This window comes from Lepidochelys olivacea (genome assembly GCF_965140295.1).
Source record: "Lepidochelys olivacea isolate rLepOli2 genome assembly, chromosome: 2".
NCBI lineage: Eukaryota > Metazoa > Chordata > Testudines > Cheloniidae > Lepidochelys > Lepidochelys olivacea.
Window position 1 is genome coordinate 5,529,336 of NC_140412.1, and position 6,659 is coordinate 5,535,994.

The following is a 6,659-nucleotide window of genomic DNA, read 5'->3' on the forward strand; positions in this document are numbered from 1 at the left end:
ATGTGAGATGCCCTTAGCCGAAAGATCCACTCATGGGTGCAGCACAACTGCTCCCTGGGACAGCGGCTCTGTGGTTCTCATCAGCGCCCTCTCTCTTGACACTTTTCATCCTACCACAGACCTTTACCTCCCATGCCTGCCCCCATACCCCCTCCAGTATGGGCCCTCATGAACGAACACTTGAGTTGATTATTCACCTGTTCTTCCCAGCTGTGGTAGCTGTAATTTGTCCCACCAACCAGATGCTGCCTTGTATCGTTTTACTCCCTCAAAGCCGTTTCGGATTCAGTCCGTATGACTGAGGCTGGACAGGATGAAGCCTGAGTCTAGTCACCCATAGACGTATCATATGGGACTGGAGCAAACGCTATGGGAGCAAAACCGCTGCGGGGTCAGTCTGTAGGTTAGTTATTAGCGTCTCTCCGATTCCTGCCTTCCATCGTCAGTGAGTGGTGACAGAAAACCCTGCGGCTGTGTTTAAAAACAGCCATCAGAGCAAGCTCCTTTAACTCCTTATCGTCATTCCAGAGTGCCCCCATGCGGGCAGGTGTGGTGTTGCAGGCGAGCCCTTACTTTGTTTCCCCCTCACCCAGGGTAGTGGCAAGTCCAAACAGCCTGTTAAATGTTAAACAGCACCCCCTAGGGGAGGGTGTCATTTATTAACAGAAAAGCCCAGGCAGAACATCAACAAAACTTTCACCCCAACATCCCGGCGAGTGACTCAGTCATTTTAGTCCATGTCCCCCACCTGAGTGCCATGTTCTCCTCTGCCCAGGCTCTTCCCCCGGGGTTCCCTTGGTTCCAGTCTCTGCCCTGGGGTTGTGCCTCTTGCCCCTGCTGGAGAAACGTCCTTCTCTGGAGCCAGTGCGTCTTGGAAGTCCGTCCACTGGGACCCTTCTCCAGGGAAAGCAGGTGATCCATGCGAGGCCGGGCTTCCAGCCTGTGTCTGGGCGACCACTGGCTGAGACCAGGTCCTTTTGGGTGCCTGCAGACTGCCGCCCTCTATCTAGGAGGTGCCCGTCTCCATGAGCTCCTCTGAGAGGCTCGCTGTCCTGATGGGTTCCCCAGAGGGCCCTGCTCAGCCCTCTGGCTCAAGTTTCTCCTGCGAGCTGCCCTCTGCTTCACAGGAGTCTCCCAACTCCCTTTGGGACTGCTCTCTAACTGAGCATGGGTAACCCTTATTAATCAGCCACTCGGGGCAGCTGATTATCCCCTGGTGGGGCCTTCATCAGGCAGTTGGGGCAGACTGGGCCCTGGTTCCCCGTAAAGAGCAGCTAAATCCGTGACACCCCTTGAGGCAATTCCCCTTGCATCTTACAATATAGCGGGCCTGATCCTTCCTTGAATGAGTCAGGGTCTTCAGGATCGGGCCCTGGCAAGGAAAGGAACAAAGAAGGGATAAATGGAGGCTGGTGTCAGGCAGTTTGTGCACTGCTGTCCTTGCAGACTTTGGGGTTTCTAGAAGTTGGCCACTGAGGCACCCCCAGAATACAGAACATCCCCTTGGTTGGATGGGACTACCCCTGCTGGTGTGACCCCGTCCCTGCTGCTGTGACCTCATGTGCACAGGGCATGCAAGGTCATGCTGCATGGAGGGCGCCATTCTGCAGGACGTGCCACCCTGCCTCCATTGGCGTGACTTCGCACGCACGGTGCATCCAGGGTCATGTCACGTGGAAGATGCCATTTTGCAGAGTGATAACGGTGTGACCTCGCAAATGTGGTGTCTCTGAGGTCATGCTGGTGGGGACAGAACAGCACATTCTGTGAAGAGCCTCTTCTGTGCGTCCACGATGATAGGACAAAAGCCCATTTGGGTTTATATCAGTACTCGAGAGGGACAAACCTTACAGAAACAAGACTGCCCAGCTTCAAACTGGCTGAATGGCTTGCTTAGGTTTCTCTTAACTTTAATATAAATGAATTTACGGAGATTCTAATATTTGGGGGTTTTATTATAACTACAAAATTGTAGCAATAGTTTTTAACCCTTAAGATACTGAGATGCACTTTCAACCTTAACTCCAGCTTAATGAAGATAGTTGCCTTGAAATTCTGACTCACCCCTGGCTTTCCTGACTGCTCAGAAACAATGGTATAAGGCAGAGGGTCTTCCAGGGCAGAGGCTCCGATGGGAGGAGTAAGGATAATTTTGTGGTTAAATCACTGGCATGGGACTCAGAAGATTTGGGTTCAGCTCCTGGCTCTGCCCCAGGCTCCTTGTGTGACCTTGGGCAAGTCATTTCACCTCTCTGTGCCTCAGTTTCCCCATACAGGTGATGATACTGGTTGAGCAGAGGCCTGTTCTCTAAGTTGTTCAAAGTAACACAAGTCCAGCTCAACCGGTTATGTAAAATTATTTAGGAAAGACTGGTACAAATTGGATTGTTTTGAGTTATAGGTTGCGGGGCAGAGTCACTACATAAGAGGAGTGGGGTGGACTGGAAAAAGTGAACGTCACCTGCAAGGCAGCCACCCCCACCGTCTCGTGGTGCTCCAGGACCCACCAAGACACCGTTGGACCTTCGTCATCCTGATCCTGAACGGCCTCCTGATCAGACTGAGCCAGAGAGCCATCACCATCTCCACCAGCTTCAGCTAATTCCCGAACAACACCAGGGACGTGAGACTCAAGCTCCTGCTGTCACCTTCCCCCTCCAAGGTTAGTTTCCTGACCCTCCTTCTCTCTTCTCTTTTTTATTCCGTGCTTTTCGCCTGCTGGCTGAGCTGGCCAAATCTACGTCACCTTTTGCAACACCACTGCGAGCCTGTGACCATTAAGACAAGCTGAGAGCAATGCAACCCCGCCCCCCAAATCTAAATCAGACTCTGATAGCATCAGTAGCTCCAAACCATCTACACTAACTGTTACTCTTTTCCCCAGGAAGAACAGCGACCACCCCCTCTAAAAGACAGCGAAGCAGAGGCCTCTCTCTGTATAAAAGGCTCCATACAGCTCAAGGAAAAGGGAATAAGGGGCGTGGGTTGTTCCCAGTGTTGCCAACCCCAAATGCTCAAAAATCATAAGTCAGGCTCACCAAAAATCATGAGACTGGCTTTAAAATCATGACATGATGTAAAGCTACCAGATTTGGGGTTCTCTTTATTTGCCTTCCACCTTTGGAGCCTTTCGGGTGCCCTGGGGTCACGTTTTGAAACTTTCTCCACAGCCACAAGGGCTAGAAACTTGCTTTTTCTTTAAGGATGTAAATCATCCCATCTCCACCTGAGTCCAGGAGCTGGGACTTTAAGGAAAACAATAATCATCATGAGACTCATGAGAGTTGGCAACGCTGAGTTTCATAGAGTCCAAGTCCGGAAAGGGACCATTGTGGTCATCTCATCTAACACAGGCCAGAGAAGTTCCTTGAAAAAATTCCTAAGGATTATCCTTTAGAAAAACATCCAACCTTGATTTAAAAATGGCCAGTGATGGAGAATCCAATATGACCCTTGGTACATTGTCCCAGTGGTTAATTCTCTTCACTCTTAAATATTTGCACCTTATCTCTAGTACAGTGAAAGCCTTTACTGGTAACACTTTATATCTCAAATGCTTTAACTGTTTATTCCCTGTCTTTTCTGGCTTTAATGAAAGGTTGAATAGATGTGAATGACGGTTGTTACAATCGCAGTCAGCGGTGGTTGCTTGAGGTGGACATTCCAATGGTGCCTCGTGGAAGCATCTTAAAAAACTGGCTGTAAGTGACTTGCCAAGAGTCATCCAGGAAATATCAAACGATGGTCTCCCAAGTTCCAGACCAACTCACACCAAAGACTGTATTTGCCTAGCTGAAGTGTAACTTTGAAACTCCCCTTCCTGTTTTCTTGGCAAGTGCTGATTTATCATCTCGCAAGTGACAATGGCTGCTCCATGGAGCAAACGATCCCCTGCCTGGAGCAATGGTGAGCTACTGGAGCTGATCAGTGTTTGGGGAGAGGGGGCTGTGCAGGGACCCCCTTCCCACAAGACCAATTGTCAAACTGGAGAGAGCTGCACTCTGGGATAGCTGCCCAAGAGCGCTGCTCTCATTGGTGATGGAAGTGCTGCAAATGTAAACATTCTCGGATGCCTGAGGAATGAAGTGAGTACCCAAACCAGCGTTTTACTTTCACTGGTTCCCTATCACTGATTAAACTGACAGGGCAAATACTCTGCAAGTGTAGACATACCCGCCCTGAGAGAGGCCAGACAGAGCCAGAAGAGTACCCAGAAGTCACCTACTACAGGACAGACCCAACAAAGAAAATAACAGAACGCCACTAGCCGTCACCTTCAGCCCCCAACTAAAACCTCTCCAGCGCATCATCAAGGATCTACAACTTATCCTGAAGGACGACCCATCACTCTCACAGATCTTGGGAGACAGGCCAGTCCTTGCTTACAGACAGCCCCCCAACCTGAAGCAAATACTCACCAGCAACCACATACCACACAACAGAACCACTAACCCAGGAACCTATCCTTGCAACAAAGCCCGTTGGCAACTGTGTCCACATATCTATTCAGGAGACACCATCATAGGGCCTAATCACATCAGCCACACTATCAGAGGCTCATTCACATGCACATCTCCCAGTGTGATATATGCCATAATGTGCTGGCAATGCCCCTCTGCCTTGTACATTGGCCAAACCGGACAGTCTCTACGTAAAAGAATAAATGGACACAAATCAGGTGTCAAGAATTATAACATTCAAAAACCAGTCGGAGAACACTTCAATCTCTTTGATCACTCGATTACAGACCTAAAAGTGGCAATTCTTCAGCAAAATAACTTCAGAAACAGACTCCACCGAGACACTGCTGAATTGGAATTAATTTGCAGAAACTGGATACAATTAACCTAATTGAATTAAGCCTAATTGAATAGAAACTGGGAGTGGATGTGTCATTACACAAAGTAAAACTATTTCCCCATGTTTATTTCCCCCCCCTCCCCCCACTGTTCCTCACACCTTCTTGTCAACTGCTGGAAATGGCCCACCTTGATTATCACTACAAAAAGTTTTTTTTCTTTCTTGCTGGTAATAGCTCACCTTACCTGATCACTCTGGTTACAGTGTGGATGGTAACACCCATTGTTTCATGTTCTCTGTGTATATAAAATCTCCCCCCTGTATTTTCCACTGCATGTATCCGCTGAAGTGAGCTGTAGCTCACGAAAGCTTCTGCTCCAATAAATGTGTTCGTCTCTGAGGCCTTGGCTACACTTGCGAGTTACAGCGCAGTAAAGCCACCCAGAGCGCCGCACCTCACTCCCCGTCCACACTGGCAAGGCACGTCCAGCGCTGTGTCTCCACGGCTACAGCGCTGCTGGTACTCCACCTCCCCGAGAGGATTAACAGCTGCTGCGCGTTGGCTGAGACGCTGCAGCTCCAGGGTAAACGGGGAGTACTGTGATCACGCGGTGACTGACCTCCGGAAACTCCCCATAAGCCTTTTAACTGAGGCGTCCTCTCTCGTTTGGCTGTGCCGTTCCAAAGCTCCGTTTCGGGGGCTGCTTATCTAGAAAACAACCCCGGCTCCTGTTGGCTTGGAATGAGTGAGAGGACGGCCGGCCGTTTGGAGTGCCGACAGCTTGTGTTTGCTGGAAGAGAGAGGGGGTGTGGGGGGGGAGGGTTGGGGTCCGTTTCGGCGAGCAGCTGCTTATCTCGTCCATGAGAAAAAAAGAAAGAGCTGCCCTTTGCTTTCAGTGAGTGAGACAGAGGCGGGGGGCGGGGGGGTCTGTACTTACAAGACAGCACGCTGATGCACTCTCAGCCCCCCAAAAACCCTCTCTCTCCCCCTCCCCCACCGCTCCCTGTCACACTCCACCTCACCCCCATTTGAAAAGCAGGTTGCAGCCCCTTGAATGCTGGGCTAGCTGCCCATAATGCACCGCTCCCAATGCAGCTGCAAATGCTGCAAATGCGGCCACGACAGCGCGCTGTCAGCTGGCAGTGTGGACAGACTGCAGCGCTGTCCCTACTCAGCGGGACGCAGGCGGGTTTAACTCACAGCGCTGTACATCTGTAAGTGTAGCCAAGGCCTAAGGTGCCACAGGTACGCCTTTTCTTTTTACGAGAGGCTTTGTTCTCCATTGCCCTGCACAGGGTGCAATCATTGCAAAGTGGGTGTCAAACGGTACCAAAGAACAGTGGTGGCATTTTACACTCACTTTGCACTTTAGCAAAAGACTTCATAAGGTGCAAAGGGCAACCCATGAATCAGGCCCTAGAATTTCCTGCCATCTAGTGGTCATGAGAGAGACGAGGTGGGTGAGGTAATATCTTCCATTGAACCAACTTCTGGTGGTGAGCGAGACAAGCTTTGGAGTGACACAGAGCATGGCTTTATAGCAGAAACAGGATGATCTTTTTCAAGTTCTAACATTGTAGAATGAGAAATTTGTCAAACGACTGTAATTGCAAGGTTTCCACGCCTCTATGTGTCAGCCATGCCAAGGAGCACAACTTTTAACCAAATAATTATGTGCAGGCTAAAGAATCATAGAAATTAGAGGTGGAAAAGATGTATTAATTCATCCAAGCTTGTCCCTTTGCTGGTGACAAGAGGAATAAAATACAAGCACACACAATAGCTACACTTGATTGCAAATGTTTCAAGGGATCAGTTTCCATCAAAAGATGCAGTTTCATTGAAATGATTTGCAGGT

General features: G+C 49.7%; 1 long non-coding RNA gene across 1 annotated transcript; it reads left to right on the forward strand.

The window, feature by feature from the left end:
• Positions 1–32: 32 nt before the first annotated feature.
• Positions 33–5,599, forward strand: LOC311516201. The gene is made up of 3 exons (XR_014710362.1): positions 33–912; positions 2,402–2,662; positions 3,599–5,599. It is a non-coding gene; the product is annotated as an uncharacterized lncRNA (long non-coding RNA).
• The last annotated feature ends 1,060 nt before the right edge of the window (positions 5,600–6,659 follow it).